Source organism: Mesoplodon densirostris, chromosome 4 (assembly GCF_025265405.1).
Source record: "Mesoplodon densirostris isolate mMesDen1 chromosome 4, mMesDen1 primary haplotype, whole genome shotgun sequence".
Classification (NCBI taxonomy): Eukaryota; Metazoa; Chordata; class Mammalia; order Artiodactyla; family Ziphiidae; genus Mesoplodon; species Mesoplodon densirostris.
Window position 1 is genome coordinate 598,939 of NC_082664.1, and position 22,818 is coordinate 621,756.

Below are 22,818 nucleotides of genomic sequence, written 5' to 3' on the forward strand. Positions count from 1 at the left end.
CTCTCCTTAAATGCAGATTCTTCAGATGCAAACAGGCAGAGCTTCAGACTGAAAGTCAGCTATTCCAAAGTGACCCCTCAGCAAACACGGCAGGATTCCACTCCAGTGGGTGCCCTGGAGTCCACAACTCAGGACTGAATTGGATATCGGTGCCAGGGGCAGTGGGAGGGAATGAGGAGTGAGACGTTCGTGGTTGTGGAATTTTGGTTTTGCAAGATGAAAAGTTCTAGGGATGGTGGTGATGGCTCCACGAGAAAGTGAATAGATCTGATGCCTCAGAAACGTGCACTTAAAATGGTGAAGATGGTAAAGGGTATGTGACGTGTGTTTTACTTCACTTAAAATAAATTCTTAAAATAATGTCTTGTTCACTGTGATTCCATTTCGACTCCCCTTCATCACAGATGTCGGAGGCCCAGACACAGTCCACTACCTTAGGGGCCATCACGGTACCCTCACATGGCACATGGCAGACCATTCTTAGGGGGGGCTAGTCTGTGCTCACCTGACCTCTGTCCAGGGGGACCCAGGCAGTGGTGACCCCCATAGATTAGACATATGATATGATATGTTATTAATACGATACCACCAAGCATTGTCACTCACCAGAACACAGAGCAGCAACCCACTCAAACATGCCTGACCTCACATGAATGTGAGAAGACTAAGAGAAGAAAAGGTACCACAGGTTAATCAGGTCAACACCCTTAATGCAGAGGTTGGAAATCTCAAAGGGGAAAAGACACACTGCAGGCAAAGAGCACATATGGGCTCTCCCCGTACATGTGATCCTGACCCATGCAGATGTGGTGAGAGCCACACAGTCCCCACACCCTTTACCTGGGGTCGCACATCCACACTCACCACGGTGACCCCACCTCCCTAGACCCTGCACCCAAAGTCACACGTTCTCTCTCAACAGGTGACCCCTCCTACCCAGACCTCTCCACCTGAGTCACATGTCCACAGTCCCAGGGTGAACCGCCCTCCCCAGACTCCCCCAACTGGGGTCACACGTGCACAGTCTCCAGGGTGACCTCACCTCCCCAGACCCTGCACCTGGGGTGACATGTCCCCTTGGTCAGGACACCATGGCTCTGCTGGTGGATCCCCTCATGTGGAAACAAGCTGTGTTCCTGGGGCCTCCTGGGATGGGAAAATGTGGCAGGTGGGTCTCCTCTCCCCACACTTGTACCAGAGAAGTCCTCCTTTTTCAGTTTGATTCTGTTGATTTTACCTGTTTTTAAAGCTTTCATGCTAAAGTTGAACACACTACTTGGTTCTGGAGGGCTCAGTCCTTTCTTGTCTCACATGCTTGTTGAGATAACTCACAGGACAGCAGGGCTGAAAGCAGAGGGGCAGCTCTGGACGCTTCTGAGTAGGGACGGTAGAATGGAAGGAGAGCTCAGCAGCAGCCTCAGCTGTTACCCATCGGGCTTTTGCCCGATCTGCGTGCCCTGCAATCAATTCACCAGCTAAACCTGCCTCCCTACGCACCATGCACGTGCTGGTGAATTGGAATTATTGCCAGGTAGCCCTCCTGTGGATTCTCCACGAGCCCCAGGGAAGGTGAACCTTACAGGGATTAAGACTAAGGCCCCGACCAGAGCACTGACCCTTGGGAGGACCAAGTAACCACAATCAGAAGAGAGGCTGTTACTTAGAGAAGCCCACCTCAGTTCCAGACCCCAGACATTTAAGCACTCACCTTCAGATGCAGGCACGGAGCTTCCCAGTCCTGAGGCCAGGCCGGGTTTCTACCCAGGTTCCCATAGTCCTAGTGTACACAGAACATGGTCAGGCCTAAATCTTCTTCTTATAGACAACACATGGTCAGCTCTGAACATAATCAGTAGAAAGGACATGCAGAGGTCTAAATCTACCACGTAGACAGAACTTGACCATGTTTAAACTAGCTTAGGGCTGATCTCATAGGAGGTACAGATCACACACATGGGTCTCTCATCTTTGGACACCCACATCAGGAAACTGAACAAAATCTTTGTCATTAAACATTTCAACAGGCAAAACAGAAATGTTACCAGTTTCTCTGGCCACCTGATGGTCAGGATCCATGGGTGAGCCATGAACTTCTGAGAGTGCAGCCCTGTCTGCTGCCAGGACAGACAAGAAGTGGCCTGATTCCAGCCTCCCAAGCTTCCAGAAGGAGGCGGCCGCACTGGAACCCAGGCAGGACAGTCCTGCATGGTCCGGGCCGGGAGATCCGGTCTGTCCATTCCACTGGCCGATTCCGGGCGGGGCGCTCAGGGCCACTGAGAGCCCTGCACTCAGGTCCTGCTTCCCTGCAGCGTGTGCATGTGCATGTGCGTGTGCATGTGTGTGTGCATGTGCATGTGGGTGTGTGTAGAGGGGGCGGTGGCTGACGGCTCCCATGGCTCCCGTCCCGGGCACCGCGCTGTCTTCGAGGGGAGTCACGGGGAGAGGTAGGGGCACAGAAGCTGTTGGAGAGGAGAACCCACCGCGGAGCTCCTTGCACACTGGCTCGCCCCACCTGGTGACCCGCCTGCCCACCGTGGGCCGCATGTCACCCCCCAGCCCCCACCCCCGAGGGCAGGGCGCCTGCTCTTTCAAAAGGACAAGGTCTCACATGAAGGAGACCCAGTGGGGACTGTCACGCCCCCACTCCTGATGCTGACTTTGGGAGAATAAACCCCTTTGACTGGGTGATGGGACACTGTGAGGAAAGAGGTGGCGGCCCCATCCAAGTCGGGGCCTGGCTGAGAGATGGGAACACAGGAGCCAAGTGCAGGGCCTGGAGGCCAGGCCAACAGGAGGGGCATCCCCAGCCTTGGCCGGCCTCTCCAACTGTGACATTGTAGCTTTAGGGGACCTGGGGCAGGTGACTGAATGTAATGGGTGTCTAAACTGGACCCTGAATGGGGCTTAAGGAAGGTGTGAAGGATGTTACTGAGACCGTGACAGTCATTGGAAGACAGACTCTGTGTCAGGACATCCTGCTCCATCCATTTAAATCCCTGAGATCTGTGACCTTTATGTGGCTACACAGGATTGTTAGAGCAGCTGCGTGTGGATATATCTGCAAGTGGTTCCAGCAAACACACAGTTGTGCACACAGGCGGGCATAGCACACACACAAACATATGTAGGTGCACAGCACAAATATATTCACACACTAGCATATGAACACACATGCACGCATATGCCCATGCACACACTAACGTGAGCAAGTGCACACTAACGAACATGTGCAAGTGCACATACCTATGCACATGCACAGCATAGGTATGCAAACAGGCACATGCACACCCATGTACATAGCACACACACAGGGAATAAAGTGAATCCATAAAGTGAGTCCGTAAAGCATTAAGTCCTGAACACAAGTGAAGCTGACATGTATTTTTCCCTTTTCTTAGCTTTGATGTTTTTCACAATAAAAAGTTTAAGGAAAAAGTTAATGGCAAATGACTTTTGATTCATAGGACTTTCTGACGTTATTCCACAAATATGACAGGAGAAATGAATGTAGATAGTACATGTGTCCACTAATGGATGAATGGAGAAGAAAAACATGGTCCATCAATACAAGGGAATGTTATTCAGCCTAAAAGGGAAGGCAATTCTGACACAGGCTGCAGCAGGGATGAACCTTGAGGGCATTAATGCTCAGTGATGTAAGCTAGACACAAACAAACAAACAGTGCTTGATCCACTCATACAAGGCCCCTAGAGCAGTCGGAAACATAGAGACAGAAAGTAGGATGGTGAGTGCCAGGGGCTGAGGGAGGGACAATGGCGACTGAGAGTTTAATGGGGACTGTTTCAATTTTGCAGGATGAAAAAATTCTGGAGGGCGATGGCGGTCAAGTTTGCACAACAGTGCGAATTACTTCTGGACCCTGAAATGTGCACTTAAAAATGGTTAAGATAGTAAAGTTTATGTTTTGTGTATTGGACCACAATTTTTAAAACTTTAAAAAAAAAACAACAGGAAGTAGTCCGTGAATAACACAAGATGCACAACTTCACTAACAACCGAGGGATTAAAACCGTAAGAAAACGACTGTGCACACACCTACCAGAATGGCAGACATGAAGACACAGTATCAAATATCAGCAGGATGTGGAGCAATGGAAAGCCTGGTGCGCAGCGGGGGGTGCAACCACTTCTGAAACAATCGGGCCTCAGAGAGCGAAGTCCGTGCACACAGACCCACAGTGTTCCTCCCAGCTGAACACAACCCCCCCCAGCCCTGCACCAGGACACACAGACATGGACTCTGCAGCCACAGGAGCCAAACCTGAAAGAACCTGAAGACCATCACAAGCAGATGCAGAAATGAACCATGCACGCTCCTATGAAGGAATACTCCACAGCAATGGAGTACATTTTGTTTAAAGGCAGTAAAACTATAAAAAAATCATTTTTTTAAAAAAAAACTATATTCACAAGATGAAAGAATCTATAATTCTGGCACCTAGGGATTGTTGAATGCTCCTAAAAATAGATTGTTGTGGAAACGTTTATTATAAGGAAATTGACATATTCTCTAGGAAGGACGGGGTGAATGGGCCTGTTACATTTTCTACATTGAAGACATATACAGGTTTTGATTCTACTTCTGTTAACTCAAGTGGGGCTTCATTGGATTTCTGCTACCGCGGAGATAATCAAATTCTGGGTAGGGGTCAGGAGGAAACTAGTCATAGGCCTTCTCATGTAATAATTACTGTTGAAAGTGTAAATGATCCATTTATCAGTAAGACTGAGAGTAGAATAACTGCTACATTACTTCATAGGAGGTTGTGTGTGCTACTGTCCCTAGGGCTCCAGTGAGTGAGTATTTTCAATGTGAAGCTCATCCAGATCTGAGAATGGAATAAATGGCTAGAGGTGATATGGCTAATATAAATAATATGCCAACATTTATATTAATTAGTGGGTAAGATATGGGAAGAGGAATTCATGTTTTGAGAGCCAGGGTTAAGGTTAGCATTGGGGCAATAATATATAAATTGATGATGTTGATGGACATAGTGGTTCTTTAATAAGTAATTTGTATGCCTCAGCAATGGTTTGTAATCATCCATGGGGGCTGAGGATTGTTGGCCCTTTCTGGATTTGTATATAGCCTAGGATTTTCCATTTAATTAATATGAGGAATGCTATGGTGAATTAAATTGGGTCATTTGTGAAAGAATGTTGATTATAAACATATTCTTAGGAAGAGGACTTGAACCAGTGCAGATAAAGGTTTCAGTTTTACATAATTACCGGGCTCTGCCACCTTAACAAACATGGTTCTACAGTAGGGTATGTATAAATTAATTGAATGTAGAGTATATCATCATTTAGTTTCCAGACATTTTGTAAAGTAAGCCGTAATGCTCTTGTCCTTTCCTACTGGCAGAAATCTGCAATAGACAGAAAGCAACCAGGATGACTCCAGTCTGAACTCAGACCACGTGAGACTTTAATCGTTGAACAATTAAAAGCAGTTATACCATTGAAATGTCGTGATCCAGCATCAAGGTCATAAACCATATTGCCGCTATGAACTCCAGAATACAATTACACTGTTACCCCTAGTAAAACTTGTTCTGTTGATCAGTGTTTTAGAACAGGTGATAAAGCATTTTGACTAGTTGGTCTAAATTTTGATCACTCAGAGGTGGTTGCTTCTCCAAAAAATAAATGACACACGGGCCCAAGGCGCACCAGCTTCAGTAGTTGTGGCACACAGGCTCAGAAGTTGTAGCCCACTGGCTTAGTTGCTCTGTGGCAACTGGGATCTTCCCAGACCAGGGATCGAACCCGTGTCCCCTGCATTGGCAGGCGAATTCTTAACCACTTCATCACCAGGGAAGTCCCAGAATCGCAGTCTCCCTTTTAGTATACCTTAAGCCCAAAGAATCCATGGAGAATTGTTACAGAAAATAAGACAATAAAATATTGTAAGGACTGTGACAGAAGCATATAGTACACAGTTCATATAGACACAGCCCAAGCAGTTACAAAGTATATTAAAAGGGAGGCTGCAATTTTATTTTATTATTTTTATTATTTTTAACATCTTTATTGGAGTATAATTCCTTTACAATGATGTGTTATTTTCTGCTTTATAACAAAGTGAGTCAGTTATACATAAGCATATGTTCCCATATTTCTTCCCTCTTGCATCTCCCTCCCTCCCACCCTCCCTATCCCACCCCTCTAGGTGGTCACAAAGCACTGAGCTGGTCTCCCTGTGCTATGCGGCTGAGGGAGGCTGCAATGTTAAAAGAATAAGATAAATTATACCCACAAACTCCCAATCTTTCCTGAAACGTTGCAATCTGGAACCCTATTGTAGGAAGCAGAAGATTCCAGGAGACATTGTACAAATGAAGGACTCTAAACCCTGTGGTTGGATAAGGAATTCTGGAAGGAAGGTATCCTCACCCGAGGAGAGCAGGTTCCTATACTTGTCTAACATCACATACCTGGACAGTTCCCACTGATCTTGGTCCAGGCATTGCCTGTCCTCTTGAGAGAAAACTATGGCCATATCCTGGAATGTCAGCAGTCCCTGAAATTAAAAGTACACATACCGTGTGGCCACGGGAAGAGTTCATAATGTGACCCAAGAAGAAAAGAGCAAGTTAAGAGAACTGGTTTTAATTTAGAAGAGTGTCTTCAATTACCCACTAATGTATATATATATATATATATATTTTTTTTTTACAAAGTAAGTTTCTCTATCTTATTTCTAACTACAAGAAAAGAGTGTGGCATGTGATCCACAAAACCAGTATAGAGACTATACTTATCTGGAAAAGAAATGATAAAATGATGGTTTCAACAGAGGCATATGCATTTTTGAGTGTTTTATTTATATCAAATTGGATAAAATGTGTGTATTTCTCAGACAGAAAAGACGTGTCGAGGTAGAAATGTACCTTTCAACTATTCATGGGTACACAAGTACACTGGGGAGATTGTAAAAGTTCAGATTGTGATTCAGTAGGTCCGGTGGGCCTGAGTTCTATTTTTTTAACAAGCTCACTTTTAACTAGTGATGCCACAGTCTCTGATTCATTAACGACAATTGTGAATAGCAGAGACATAATTAGAAAGGTAAAAATTCATATTTAATTTTGAGCTTAAAGTGTTTTATGGATTTTACACCTTTAATAGGATAGTAAGCACAGCAGCAACAATCATTTGTGAATATTTACTATAGACCGTGTATCTTTCTAACTTTGTAGTGTAGGACTCCAGGAAAAATGCCTGGGCTGCGGTCACAGTGGGCGGGGCCCTCAGGCCGGGCCGCCCCTCCAGGACCCCCGACGGGGCCCTGCGCTCCTGGCGGCTCCCTCCCCCGGCGCCTCCGTCCCTCCCAGAAGGCCTCGGGGCAGAGCGGTCCCACCCACTGCGCCCAGAACGGAGCCCGCGTTTCCGCAGAGCTGGAGCTCCCGGCTCGGGGTCTCTTCCCTCCGCCTTCACGGAACTGCCCCGGAGCCCGCGGCGAGGGCGGCCTCACTGACGCTGCCGGCTCTGGAGGGGCCCCGGAGGCCGAAGCCGCGACAGTCGTGCGGACGGCGGGCCGGGTAAGTGGGCGCCGACCCTCCGCCTGGTACGGTGCCCTGGCGGCAGGGCAAGACCAGCTTCTGAGGGGCAGGGGTTCGCTGCCCCCCGCCGCTGCTGTGCAGAAAGGGCGGCCCCCAGCGTCTGGTCCCGGGAACTTCGGTCCCTCCTCTCGCCCCTGCCCTCGGCCTGGCTCGCGGGGCCTGGGGGGCGTGGGGAGGGGGTCGGCCTGAGTGTCCTGAGGGGAAACGGGGCAAGGGAGGCGCAGGGCCCGGCTGCAGCGTCAGCGCGCCTCCCCCTGACTGCGGGGAAGGCGGCTAAAAACTCCTCCCGAGGCTCGCAGGCCCCTTATTCAGCGGAGTCCCTCTGCCCTCCTTCCTCCCTGAGCTAAAGGACCGGGGCAGGGGATAGGGCAGGGCACTGGCGCAGGTAATGGGGACCATCAGCAGGTGATTGTTAACTAAGGAAAACCGGCTTTCCCAACGTGAGGAATGCAGCGCTTTTCTTTGTTTGAGGAGATGCCAGAGGCTGGGCTCCCTGAATTCCTTCCTTTCATATGCACCTCAGCGCTCTGGGGCCTGCATTCTGTATTTGCATATCCTGAGATCCTCAGGGCTCGCGGCTCACACTGGAGGGCTGCAAGGGCTGATGACTGTGATATCCTTTGTTTACTGAGATGGCAAGAAATATTCCATTTCTCACAGGCTTGAGGGGCACAGAGTGAAAAGGGTAGGAGAATCTCACTCGGCATGTACTTTGGTTTACATGTAGATAATATGTACACTTAACTGTGCTACTAGAGGTTCTCAAGTGCGATCAATTGTACTACTGCCCTCTATGGATTCATTTCATGAATATCATAAGATACATGCCTATAGAATTGACTTAATCCATTTAAATAGGATAATGGTTTTTAAAGGAAACATAATAGAAATATGACAACAAATCCCTTACCACTAAAGGCTGGGTCTGGAGCAACCTAAATAAATGTTCCATTGTTAAAATATTGAAAGATGTATTCAATAGAAATATCAACAAAAATGACAAATGATGAGGGCAGCAGAATGTTGAAATGTTCTATCTTTATCCTTAAAGTGGCAGAACATCATGTATTAGTAGGCGCTGGGGGCAGAAGATGCCTGATTTATACCTTTGTCATATTTGTACAGTTGTTTCAACAAGTAACTTAAAGACCAAATGGAAAAAAAGGAGGTTTGTGCCTGAGATCATGTTGATGTGAAACCAGGGATGGCCACCTTGTCCCAGGTGAGTTAAGTTTACCTGGCAGGTAGACCACAGAGCTCCTGAGAAGCAAGGGTTGGAATTTTTCTGCTGGGTGCCCCTTAGGTTCTGTGACTTGACTGATTGTGAGTCATGTTTCGGGAAAGACCTGATCACAGGAAAAGGGTGGGGAAGAGTGATTTGGGGAGCAGCTAACAACATGCATCACGGCTCATGGCTTGAATGAATTTTAAAGAAACAGGAAAACAAATGCTTCTTATGGAATCAGAGAATGTCCAGCCGGACAATCCCAGAAAATGAGGAACACCCATCCCATTTTCCAGATGAGAAAACAGAGGCCCAGCAAGGTGAAATCCCTCACCCAAGTTGCACCCGTCTCTCCTCCCCACTACATGGTTCATGAAAGCACGACTTTTCCTGTCGTGATCACTGCTGAACCCCAAAAAGGACCAGGCATCTAGCCGCTGCTCCAAAAATTTTGGTTGACTGTAGGAACAATGCTATTTTTTTCTTTCTCACTCTTATTCAGGATTGTGCCAAGAACTCCCCAGGCTGCAATGTAATTCGATAAATGTAAATATTAATTGAGTTTTGTTGTGATGAGGACTTAGGCTTTGGAGGTAACAGACTTGGTTCAGATCTTGGTTCTGCCACTCAATAGCTGTTTGGCTTTGGGAAAATTACTAAACCTCTCTGAGCTTATTTCCTCCTTTGTAAAGTGGGGATAAATGTATCTGAGCCAGCAGAGCACCTGCATGAGAGATGTGCACTAAATATTGGTCTTTCTCACTCTCCCACGCCATCTCTGTGCTTCCCAGAGAAGTTGTACAGAAGGATATAGTACTTTTTAAAAATAATTAATTAATTAATTAATTTTTGGCTGTGTTGGGTCTTTGTTGCTGTGCGCGGGCTTTCTCCAGTTGCGGCGAGCGGGGGCTACTCTTTGTTGTGGTCCGCGGGCTTCTCATTGCAGTGGCTTCTCTTGCTGCGCTTGTTGTGGAACACCGGCTCTAGGCCCACGGGCTTCAGTAGTTGTGGCCTGCAGGTTCACTAGTTGTGGCGCATGGGCATAACTGCTCCGCAGCATGTGAGATCTTCCCTGACCAGTGCTCGAACCCATGTCCCCTGCGTTGGCAGGCATATTCTTAACCACTGCGCCACCAGGGAAGTCCAATATAGTACTTTATAAAGAGGGGTTTTAGTTGATTTCAGATAGTGTACATGTTTCTTGTAGAACAGATTTTTCCACTATAGAAACATTAACATGCAATACCACTACAAATGCAGTATTCTATGGGTTAGATATTATCAGTAAATTTTATAAGTAATTGGGCAAAGGCCAAAGCACTAGGTACTGGGGAGTAAGAAGTCTCAAGTCTGGGGTGCCCCCCAACCCCAATTTCAAGAGCAGGGTGTGTTTTTCAAATCCATATTTCATCTGGTCTTTGTTTCTCATCCATCCTCTGTGTCTGCCTTTCACAAAAGGCTCAGATCCTCCACTTTCACACCCTCCTGGCTGGCTGTGCTCCAGCTCCCGTCCTGGAACCTCTGCACGCATGGGTGTGTCTGCTCTCCCTGGGCCTCACCAGCTTTGCCAGGGAGCTGCTGTATCGTGCACTCCTAGCTGTACCCCAGAGTGCCTAGACCCTTCTGGTACATGAAGTACACCCTCATCACCATGAGTGCACGCCCATCCCCTTACCTTATATCCTGCCTCTAAGCCAGGCTTGGGGGTGACTAGTGTGCATTCAGCTATGTGAGGTGCTGGGATCAAAGTGAAGTTCCCAACTTTTGAAGTTGCAGGCTTGAGGGGCACACAGTGATGTAAAGTCGGGTCACCTGATCTAAAGCGGGGGCTGATTGCTTTAAAGCCAGGGCAGCTGGCTTAAACCCTGCGTCCCTCCGCTGCAGGACGAGACCAACTTTGGCGCTGCTCGGGTTTGCTCCAAGCCAGCACTGCTGTGCAGGAAGAGCTTCCAGTAGTGCCTTAGTGCGGGGGGACTTGGTCCGTTGTCTTGCCGCTGCCCTCAGAGCGGGACCACCTGCTCTTCTGGAGGAGAATCAGGGAGGGGGAAGTGCAGAGTCCCGGCTGGAGTTGCGGCACCCCTTGTCTGATGTCAGGGAAGGGGGGACGGGGCTGTGTGGTGTCCTGGGGCTGGACTCACCAGGTCGACTCAGCCTCTCAGCCTCCTAACCTCACCCCACACACCCCACAAGAGTCTCCGATAATATGTAATTGTGCCTTAGGTTCTCGGTCTTCAAACTCATACCCAGGCTCCCAGGTCCCTTGATTTAGCCAATTCCTCTGTGCTCTTTCTTCTATTAGATACAGTCCCAGAGGGAGGGGCTGGGGGATGGGACTGGAGGGACCCCGGCAGCACTGGCCTAGGCTGACTAAAGAGATCCAGGGCCTGCGCTCTCACACATGTGCGAGGACCCTTAAGGCGCAATCGAGGGGGACAGTTAGAGGCAGTCCTTGTTGCCTCAAGTGAGTATGGATCACTGTCGGGTGGGGAGCATGCTGACCCCTGAGAAGTACTGTTAGAAGGATGTGTTCCTCCCTCGGCTTCAAGGACATGGGTGGGCTTCAGGGCTCCATTTCCCCTCCAGACCTCCAGGGCTGACTGCACCCCAGCGGCCTTGCAGACCTGGCTTCCTGTCCCAGAACTTGCCAGGCTCCAGGAAGAATCCAGACTGCAGAGATGGTGCTTGAGCGCTCCAGCTCAAGAAGTGCTGTCCCTGGGGACCCAACAGTGGAGGGAGGAAGGGTGAAGGGAATAGGGGGGTGGGGTTGGGAGGGGTGGCTGCCCTGGGAGACGTTGAGATAGAAATATCGCCCCCCACACCCCCTGCCCCCTGCAACTGACTGACCCACTGATGCCATAGGATCTCAGGCCCTTTTAGTCAGGGATGCCTCGGTTTCTTTACTCCTGCGTTCAAAACTATGCAAAACCAACTCTTCATCCTCTTGCTGCCTGGCCAGGACTTGTAAAGCACTGTTCTTTTGGAGCACTCGTTCCCTAAACTGCAGTTTGGAGCTGTCCCAGCTATTTAAAGGTGTTCTCCTTAAACTGAGACTAAATCCTACTCTTTTGGAAAAACGCCCTGCACTTCTGAGGAGATCATGTTTTCTGCCCATTCCTTCCTTCTACTTCCCTCTTAAGAAGCCCTGTGCTCAAAGGGCTTGGTGACTTATTTTTTGCTTGATGTCAAAAAGAAACCTTCCCCATGCACCGCAAAAATCTTTCCCGGAGCATAGGTGTTTCAAAACCATGACCGTGTTTTGCAGTCAGTATACACTGGGTAGACTGCCTAGCAGTCCCTCCAAGAGCCAGAGGTGAGCGTAATCAACTTATCTGATTGGATGCCCTTCAAGTTTAGGAAGGTCCCATTCTTATGCCCCAGCAGATAAGACAGGGCCCTGGATGGCTGTGGCTGTGATTAGATAACTTCTGATGATTTTATTTCCCTTACTGAGCTGCTGCTTCTAGGTTAAATTCATTTTATTACCTGTCCTTTTTTTTTTTTTTTTTTTTTTGCGGTACGCGGGCCGCTCACTGTTGTGGTTTCTCCCGTCGTGGAGCACAGGCTCTGGACGCACAGGCTCAGCGGCCATGGCTCATGGGCCTAGCCGCTCCACGGCATGTGGGATCCTCCCGTACTGGGGCATGAACCTGTGTCCCCTGCATTGCAGGCGGACTCTCAACCACTGCGCCACCAGAGAAACCCTACCTGTACATTTTTAAAGAAAGACTGAAAAAGTCACTGTAATAGGTCAGGAGTCTGAGCTCAGGGTTAATCAAAGGTACTCACAGGGAGGAAGGTGGATAAACATAGGTGCGTAAAATAGGAGGGTTGGCAAGTACAGCCAAGACAACCGGGCTCACTGTGCGCACTAATAAAGGCCAGAATCTCCTCATTTATCTCTGGTGGGAAGTTCTGATGGTTTCTCAGGATCAAACTCAAATCATATTCAAACTAGGGGGCTTCCCAGAAGGTGCTGAAGCACCGGCAGAGCCCACCTGTGCTCCCACCTTGGCACTCCAGGATCAGAGTTGGGTTTGGAGATGGGGTTGCTGTAACCCCAAGGAGGTGAGCAGAGAGGAGGAGTTGATTACCGGTCTCCTCTGACTCTCTGGCCCAAATTGCCTGGCTTCACGGTGGGGGTGTAGAGTTTTGCTTTGAGCAACTTATGGGGCACTTCCAGACTGGTGGGGTTGCCCAGTGGCCCGACAGTCTGACAGGCTGGCTGCGGTGTGACCGCCCTTTGTTTCTTCAGAATCTGTTCATCAGGAGGTGCATGGTTGCGGAAGCCCATTCACCGCCCCCCTCCCCCCGAGGGTGATGGCACCTTCCCTGGCTGTACCCTATGATCACCAGGTACTTGAAATGAATGCAAGGTTTTTGACTTCAAGGAAGAGCTCACATAACCCCTTCTGCCTCATAATGTGTGGGATTTACTATAATGGAAGGACATTATAAAGAACAGGTAGAAAACTCACCTGTTGGTCTCCATGTAGGAGTTTATTTTGCATGAATCTCTCCTACATGAGTAGATAGCAGAGGTTTATTTTTGTTCCCGTGTGTGTAGTTGTGGCAGAGGACATAGGTATGGTGGTTTGAAGCCCTCAAAGAAATATTCTCAGAATTCTCAAGACTTCTCTTGATTGGAACCAAAAGAGACCTGGAAAAGGAGGAAAAGCAAAGGAGGAGGGAGAACGAATGGCTGTTTCTCAGTAAATTCACCTTCCTGGTTGATATTTCTGTCTTCTCATTTCTTTTAACTTCTATGTATGTCTAATTGAATGATGTAGAAAGGCTGATTTTTATGCTTTAAAAGATTTTACATCACAAAGAAACTAGAAGTGGCTAACAGAACTTATTCACATCAATGTTACATAGAGACTTTGATATTAAATTTGTATACTAAAATGGGTTAATCCAAATTTTCTCTTTCTTTTTGAGTGAATATTTGTAACATATTTTTGTAGATAATAATTTATCCTAGATATACAAAATTGTGAGAATGGGTACCATTTTTCACCACTTAAATGATTTCTTTTAAATGAATAGATCGTACACTTTAAAGGCCAATGTTGTCTTACATGTTGTTTTTTAATTCCTTGATTTCCAAAACTTGTGTTTATTTAATTGATTTCTATCTAATAATCTGTCTCTCCTTTATTGTTTCTTACTTTATATTTTATTGATCTATAGTTAATTTACATTATTATATTAGTTTCAGAGGTACAACATGGTGACTCATAAATGTTTAGGTTCTTCTCCATTTATACTTATTATAAAAGAGTGGCTCTATTCCCCATGCTATACAGAACGTCAATGTAGATTATTGATTTTATACATAGTGGATTCTTCCTCAGAATCTCCTACCACTATTTTGCTCCTCCACCCTGTCTCTCCCTGCTGGTAACCACTAGTCTGTTCTTTAATCTGTGAGTCTGTTTCATTGTTGTTGTTGTTGTAATCAATGTTTTAGATGCCACGTGTAAGTGATAACCTACCAGGCTTGTTTTCTCTGTGGCTTATTTTACTAAGCATAATACCCTCCAAGTCCATCCATGTTCTTGCAAATAGCAAAATTTCATTTTTTGCTGAAGTCATCATAAATATCATTTTTTTATCCCCTAACCTATTGATGAACACTTAGTTTGACTCTATATCTTGGCTATGGCAAATAACGCTGTTATGAACATTGGTGTGCAGTTATTATTTTTTTTAAAATAGTGTTTTTGTTTTCTTCTGATATACCCAAGAGGGAAATTGCTGGATATTATGGTAGTTCTATTTTTAGTTTTTTGTGGAACCTCCATTCTTCTTTCCACAGTAGCCGCACTACTTCACATTCACATCAAGAGTTTACAAGAGTTTCCCTTTCTCCACATCCTCACTAACCTTTGTTATTTGTGACCTTTTTGATGACAGCCATTCTGACAAGACTGAGGTGATATATCTCATAGTTTTGATTTGCATTTTATTGCCGATTAGCTATGTTTAGCATCTTTGTGCATTCTGGCTGTCTATCTGTATTTTTTCCTTGGAAAAATGTCTATTTAGGTCTTCTCATTTTTTAAAAAAATATTTTGGGTGTTGTTCTGATATTGAGTTGCATGTGCTGTTTCTGTAGGTTAGATATGAACCCTTGCTTGGTCATCTTTTTGGTGTTAACCTCTTATCATGTGCAAATATTGTCTCTCCTTCAGCAGGTTGTCTTTTCATTTTGTCTTTGGTTTCCTTTGCTGTGCAAAATCTTTTAAGTTTAGTGAAGTCCCATTTGTTTATTTTTGCTTTTGTTTCATTTGCCTTAGTAGACTGAACGCAAAACTGTTGCTATCATTTATGTTGAAGAATGTTCTGTATTTTCCTCTCGGGGTTTTGTGGTCCTACATTTAGGTCTTTATTCAGTTTTGCGTTAATTTTATATACGGTGTGCTAAAATACTCAAATTTTATTCTTTTCCATGTAGCTGACCAGTTTTCCTAGTACCACTTATTGAAGAGACAGTTCTTTCTCCATATTGCCTGCTTTGTCATAAATCAATTAAATATACGCGTGTGGGCTTATTTCTGGGATCTCTATTCTATTCCAGTGATCTTTGTGTCTGTTTTTGCTCTGGTCCGATGCTCTTTGATTACTGTCGCTTTGCAGTATAATCTGAAGTAAAGGTGCCTGATGCCTCCAGCTCTGTTCTTTCTCAAGATTGTTTGGCTATTTGGGGTCTTTGTGTTTCTATACATATTTTAAAATTACTTTTTCAAGTTCTATGAAAATGCTTTGGTATTCTGATAGGGATTGCATTAAATCTGTAGATTGTCTTTGGCAGTATGGTTATTTTAACAGTATTAATTCTTCCAGTCCATGCACCTGCTATATTTTCTCATCTTTTTCTGTTGCCTTCAACTTCTTTCACCAATGGCTGATAGATTTCTGAGTACATGCCTTTTACCTGCTTAGGTGTGTTTGTTCTTAGGTATCTTATTATTTTTAGTGTGATTGCCTATGGTATTGTTTTCTTAATTTTTTTCTTTCTGACAGCTTTGAGTTTTGTTTTTGTCTTCTTTTTCTAATTCCTTCAGGTGTAATGTTAGGTTGTTTATTTGATATTTTTCTTGTTTCCTAAGAATAAGCTTGTATCACTATAACTTCCCCCTGTGAACTGCGTTGGCTGTGTCCCATAGATTTTGGATCACTGTGTGTTCATTTTCATTTCTCTTTGGTATTTTTAGAATCCCTCTTTAATTTCTTCACTGTTCCTTTCTTCCCCTTTTATTCATCTGTGACGTGAGGACTATCTTTAATATTATGTTTGGATTTCTTTCAGGTGTGTGTGTGTGTGTGTGTGTGTGTGTGTGTGATTATTTAAGTTGCTGAGCTCTTAATTTTACATGGACACTAACAACCCTGCATTGTTACCCTGCTCCCCCACAGTTACTGAATTTGACCTTATATTTTACATCTACTTGTTTTGTGTGTCCCTTAACTTCTTATTGTGAATATAGATGATTTTATTACTGTTTTCTTTCATCCTTCCTATTAGCTGTGTACATGGTTGATTTACTGCCTTTGTTGAATATTTGCATTATCCAATGAGGTTTTTCCGTTAGTATGTTTCCTTTTCTAATTTTTATGTTTCAGTCATGGCCTTTTCTTTTTCACTGAGAAAAGCCCCTTTAAGATTTCTCATAAAGCTGGTTTGGCGATACTGTGCTCTTTTAGTTTTGGTTCTCTGTAAAACTTTAGATCTCACCATCAAATCTGAAGGAGAGCCTTGCTGGGTAGAGTATTTTTGGTTATAGGCTTTTCCCTTTCATGACTTTAAATATACCATGCCACTCCCTTCTGGCATGCAGAGGTTATCCTGAAAAGTCAGCTGATAACTTAATGCAAGTTCGCACGTTTGTAACTTGTTGCTTTTCCTTTGCTCCTTTTAATAGTGTCTTTTTATCTTTATTTTTTTGCCATTTTAATTACAATGAGTCTTGGTGTGGTCCTGTTTGGGTTGATCCTGTTTTGGCCTTACTGTGTTTACTGGACTTGGATGTCTGTTTTCTTTCCCAGGTTATGGAAGTTTTCAGCTCTTATGTCTTCAGGTATGCTCTACACTGCTTTCTCTTTCCTTTTTGCTTCTGGGACCAGTATAATGCAAATATTAGTACACTTGATGTTGCACATGTCTGTTCAACTTTCTTCATTTCATTTTAATCTATTGTTTTACAGTTCATCTTCAGTGATTGCCAGTACTCTGTCCTTCAGTTTTCTGATTCATTCCTCTGTGTCATTTAGTCTACAGTAGTTTCCTTTTAGTGTATTTTTCATTTCAGTTATTGTATTCCTCATCTCTGTTTTGTTGTTCTTTAGTGCTCTAACTCTTTTTAAAAAAATTCTACCTTCTTGCTCTGGTCGTCCACTCTTCTCCTGAGTTCTTTGGTCATCTTTGTAGTCATTACCTTGAACTACTTTTTGAGGAGATTGGCTATCTCCACTTCACTTAGATCTTCTCCTGAGTTCTTTGGTCATCTTTGTAGTCATTACCTTGAACTACTTGTTGAGGAGATTGGCTACCTCCACTTCACGTAGATCCTCTTCTGAGTTCTTTGGTCATCTTTGTAGTCATTACCTTGAACTACTTTTTGAGGAGATTGGCTACCTCCACTTCACTTAGATCTTCTCCTGAGTTCTTTGATCATCTTTGTAGTTATTACCTTGAACTACTTTTTGAGGAGATTGGCTACCTCCACTTCACTTAGATCTTCTCCTGAGTTCTTTGATCATCTCTGTAGTCATTACCTTGAACTACTTTTTGAGGAGGTTGGCTACCTCCACTTCACGTAGATCCTCTTCTGAGTTCTTTGATCATCTTTCTAGTCATTACCTTGAACTACTTTTTGAGGAGATTGGCTACCTCCACTTCACGTAGGTCTTCTCCTGAGTTCTTTGGTCATCTTTGTAGTTCATTACCTTGAACTACTTGTTGAGGAGGTTGGCTACCTCCACTTCACGTAGATCCTCTTCTGAGTTCTTTGGTCATCTTTGTAGTCATTACCTTGAACTACTTCTTGAGGAGGTTGGCTACCTCCACTTCACGTAGATCTTCTCCTGAGTTCTTTGGTCATCTTTGTAGTCATTACCTTGAACTACTTTTTGAGGAGGTTGGCTACCTCCACTTCACGTAGATCCTCTTCTGAGTTCTTTGGTCATCTTTGTAGTCATTACCTTGAACTACTTCTTGAGGAGATTGGCTACCTCCACCTCACTTAGATCTTCTCCTGAGTTCTTTGGTCATCTTTGTAGTCATTACCTTGAACTACTTCTTGAGGAGATTGGCTACCTCCACCTCACTTAGATCTTCTCCTGAGTTCTTTGGTCATCTCTGTAGTCATTACCTTGAACTACTTTTTGAGGAGATTGGCTACCTCCACTTCACGTAGATCCTCTTCTGAGTTCTTTGATCATCTTTCTAGTCATTACCTTGAACTACTTTTTGAGGAGATTGGCTACCTCCACTTCACGTAGATCCTCTTCTGAGTTCTTTGATCATCTCTGTAGTCATTACCTTGAACTACTTCTTGAGGAGATTGGCTACCTCCACTTCACGTAGATCCTCTTCTGAGTTCTTTGATCATCTCTATAGTCATTACCTTGAACTACTTTTTGAGGAGGTTGGCTACCTCCACTTCACGTAGATCTTCTCCTGAGTTCTTTGGTCATCTCTATAGTCATTACCTTGAACTACTTCTTGAGGAGGTTGACTACCTCCACTTCACGTAGATCCTCTTCTGAGTTCTTTGGTCATCTTTGTAGTCATTACCTTGAACTACTTTTTGAGGAGGTTGGCTACCTCCACCTCACGTAGATCCTCTTCTGAGTTCTTTGGTCATCTTTGTAGTCATTACCTTGAACTACTTCTTGAGGAGGTTGGCTACCTCCACTTCACGTAGATCCTCTCCTGAGTTCTTTGGTCATCTTTGTAGTCATTACCTTGAACTACTTCTTGAGGAGGTTGGCTACCTCCACTTCACGTAGATCCTCTTCTGAGTTCTTTGGTCATCTTTGTAGTCATTACCTTGAACTCTCTGTTGAGGAGGTTGGCTACCTCCACTTCACGTAGATCCTCTCCTGAGCTCTTATCTTGTTCCTTCATTTGGATCGTGTTTCAGTGTCACCTCATTTTTCTTAACTTGCTGTTTTTACTGCTGTGTATGTAGTAGGTTCGTTACATTTCCTGACCTTCTAGAAGTGCCCTTTTGTAGGAGAGGTCCTATGTGTCCCAGAAGCCCACTGTCCCCTGGTCACTAGAACCATATGTTCTAGGTGTACCCCCTATGTTGGCTACTTGGGCTCTTCTATTGTGGTGGGCTGACTGCTGTGGGTGGTCTGGTAGGCTTGGCTGCCCCCAGACGGCTTGTTTGACAGACTCTGCCTTGTATGGAGGCTGTCTGTGCTGCTTGGTGAGGCTAAATCATAAGGCAGTTGGCTGCACGACTCTGTGGGACACCAAATCTAGTGCTGGTTCACTTATGGGTAGAATTGCAGTCCAGGTGATATCAGGGCTAGTGCCCAGTCACTGGGGTGATGCTGGCTACTGGGAGGAAGACACAGGTCCTGAGTTCTGGCTGCAGGGCCCAGGAGTCTCAGAGTTGGTGTTGGATCACTGTTCCTGGCACAGCTATCTGCAGGGTTTGGGGTATCCCTAATCTTGTGCTGTCATTCTGATGGGCAGGGTCAAGACCCAAGTGAGTCCATGGCTGCTTCTGGCCTGCAAGTGAGTGTTCTGGTCACACAGGCTGCTGGGCTGTGGTATTCCTGGCGCTGGTGTGTGCCTGTTGGTGTATGAGGCTGATCCCACTGCTAGAGCAGATTTGCTGTTGGGTAGGTCCAAGCTCCATCCAGTCCCTGTGCAGCAATCACCTGCCGACGGTGAGACTGATTCCAAGGCCAGAGCAGGCTCACTTGTCAGAGGGGCCAAGGACTCTGGGGCTGGTGCCTCTCCACTTAGGTGTGGAGGCTGGTCCTGGGGCTTTTGGTGGCTGGGCCCATGTCCAGCGGCAGCTGTGCATTGAGAGGGTCTGAAAGCAGCCTGTTTGCTGGTGGATGGGGCTATGCCCCTGCTCAGTCAGTTGCTTGGCCTGCAGCATCCTAGTACTTGTGTCTATAGTCTGGTGGAAATGGATAGGGCTAGACCCTGAGGCTAAAAAGATAGAGGGAGGACTCTGAAATTATGCTTGCTGGTACCAGTGGCCACGAGGTAGAAGGAGCTCTCCCAAGTGGCTGCTGCCAGTGTCTGTGTCCCTGAGGCTGTGCTGTAGTTGCCTCTGGACTCTCTGGGAGACTCGCCAAGATCAGGAGGCAGGTGTGACCCAGGATCCGTTCAAATGACGGCTTCTGTTCTGATTCTCGGGTCATGTGGGATTTTGTGAGCATTTTTTTTTTTTTTTTTTTTTTTTTTTTTTTTTTTGCAGTACATGGGTCTCTCACTGCTGTGGCCTCTCCCATTGCGGAGCACAGGCTCCAGACGCACAGGCTCAGCGGCCATGGCTCACGGGCCCAGCCGCTCTGCGGCATGTGGGATCCTCCCGAAACGAGGCACGAACCCGTGTCCCCTGCATCAGCAGGTGGACTCTCAACCACTGAGCCACCAGGGGAGCCCTGTGAGCATCTTTTAAGTGTGGAATCTCTATTTCCCACAACCCTCAGGCTCTCTGGAAAATAAGCACCACTGGTCTTCAAAGCCCAACTTTCTAGGAACCCTTCTTTCCAGCACAGGGTCCCTGGGCTTGGGAGCCTGATGTTGGGTTCATACCCCTTGCCACCTGGGTGCACCTCAGAAATTGTAATTATTCTCCCATCTGTGGGCCACCCACCTGGGGGGATGGGTCTTGACTCTGTTGAGATTTTGCCCTTCCTTCCTGTCTTGCCGAGGTGCCTTACTTATATCTTTAGCTCTAAAACATCTTTTATGGTAGGTCTCGGCCTTTTTCATCAATTGCTGTTCTGTAAACAGTTGTGACTTTGGTGTGCCCATGAGAGGCATCAAACTCTGGGTCTTTGAATGCTACCATCTTAGAGAATCTCTCCACTTCATTCTTAAATCATATGATTTAATTTTTCTTAGTATCTTATTTGACTAGCGACAGTTTAAAATTTATTATCACTCATGTTTACTTCTCCTGTTTTAAAAAAAATTGAATAGTGCATTCATTCATTTTGAAATGAAGGTAGTGACCTGTGAATTTCCATACCTCAAAAAATCAAGGGTAGAACAAAAGCATTTTCTACCGGTTTTACCCTCAAACTCTGCACCCCACACCAGACTGGGGATTAACCTCTTGCACCCATGCTCACCTTCTTTTTTTGGACCGTTAACCATCGCTGCATCTGTATGTGTGTTGACAAAGTGAACTCTAAGTCTTTCCAGTTTTTGTGTTTTGTTTTTTGGATTAGGGAACAGTCCTACTATCAATGTACATTTACTGGTCTGCTGAAGTTCATATTAAACCTGTCAAGCACATTACCAGAATTGGAATTGCTTGTATATACACTTTGATAAATTTTAGAGACAATGGTAGAACAGAAGTAAATTGTATTTCAAATCCCACAATATTCTCACACCATGAAAACCCTTCCCTTTTTAATATATTTGTGTGTAGTTTATCTTTTTGCCCATACTGTATTTCCCAGAGATGGGTAAGTGTTACGTTTCTTGCTAGCATATTTACGGTATTGTTCAAAGTCAGGCGTTTAGTGATTTAACATGATCATATTTCCATGAACTTGCAAGTACAAGATCTTCTCTCACACTGTCTTTTACTCCCTGCTTTTTTATATTGCCCTCCTAATCTCAGTCCTGGTCTTTCTTTATGTTCTTTATCAACCTGGATAGGTTATACTATTTTTTCCCTTATTCAAGACCAATAGAATAGAATAGAACACCCAGAAATAAACCCTGATATATGGCCAAATGGGTTTTGACAAGTTGCCAAGTCTTTTCAAAGTAGAAAGGACAGTATTTTCAACAAATGATGCTGAGAAGTCTTGTTGTCAACATGCAAAAGAAGGAAGATGGACTCTTACCTAACATCATATGCAAAAATTAATGAAAACATATCAAAAAACTAAATATAAGACCTAATAAAATAAAAAGTCTTAGAAGAAGACACAGGAGAAGAGCTTCATGACATTGTATTTGGCAGTGATTTCCTCAATATGAAACGAAGGAACAACAAAGGTACAGCTAACAAAAAAATAAACAATTTGCAGTACATATTTTAAAAAATGTGTATCAAAGGAATGTAAACAGAATAAAATGGCAACCCACAAGATGGGAGAAAATATTTGAAAGCCATCTATCTGACAAGAGATTTCTATTCAGAATATACAGAGAACTCCTACAACTCAACAAGAAGCAAACACCCTGATTCAAAAATGGATAAAAGACTTGAATAGATGGTTCTTCAAAAAGATGTACAAATGACTAAGCACTTGAATAGATGCTCCATATCATTAAATGCATGTTTATATATTTGTGTGCATGCATACACACACAAGCACACAGACACATACACAAGCAGAAAACAAGTATTGGTGAGGATGTGAGGGAGTTGGAAGCTTTGTGCTCTGTCAGTGGGAATGTAGAATGATACAGCTGCTTTGCAAAAGAGTATGGCAATTTTTCAGATATTGAAAAATAGAATTACTACATGATCCAGGAAATTTTTACTATGAGGTATACCCAAAGGAATTGAAATCGGGGTCTTAAAGTAATATTTGTACTGCAGTGTATAGAGCAGTAATAATCACAGTAGCTAAAATATGAAAGCAACCTAAATGTTCATCCACTAGTTCCTGGATAAGCAAAGTGTGGTATACCCATATAATACAATATTATTCAGTGTTAAGAAGGAAAACATCTAGGAATATGCTACAACATGGATGAATCCTGAGGAAATTTAGCTACCAAATATGCCATTTTTGTGACTTTTAGTGAGTCATAACAATGCAACTACTTATTT

The 22,818-nt window shown here is 44.8% G+C and overlaps 1 long non-coding RNA gene across 4 annotated transcripts in view; it reads left to right on the forward strand.

Moving 5' to 3' along the window:
* Window positions 1–7,381: 7,381 nt before the first annotated feature.
* The window catches only part of LOC132487767 (uncharacterized), a 348,757-nt gene continuing 333,320 nt past the window's right edge, over window positions 7,382–22,818 (forward strand). For 3 of the 4 annotated variants that reach the window (XR_009531682.1, XR_009531687.1, XR_009531684.1), the window contains exon 1: window positions 7,382–7,572. This is a non-coding gene — a long non-coding RNA (uncharacterized LOC132487767). Of the gene's footprint in view, window positions 7,573–8,718; window positions 8,816–22,818 lie in introns of all 4 variants that reach the window. The other variant, XR_009531683.1, reaches the window with a different exon arrangement.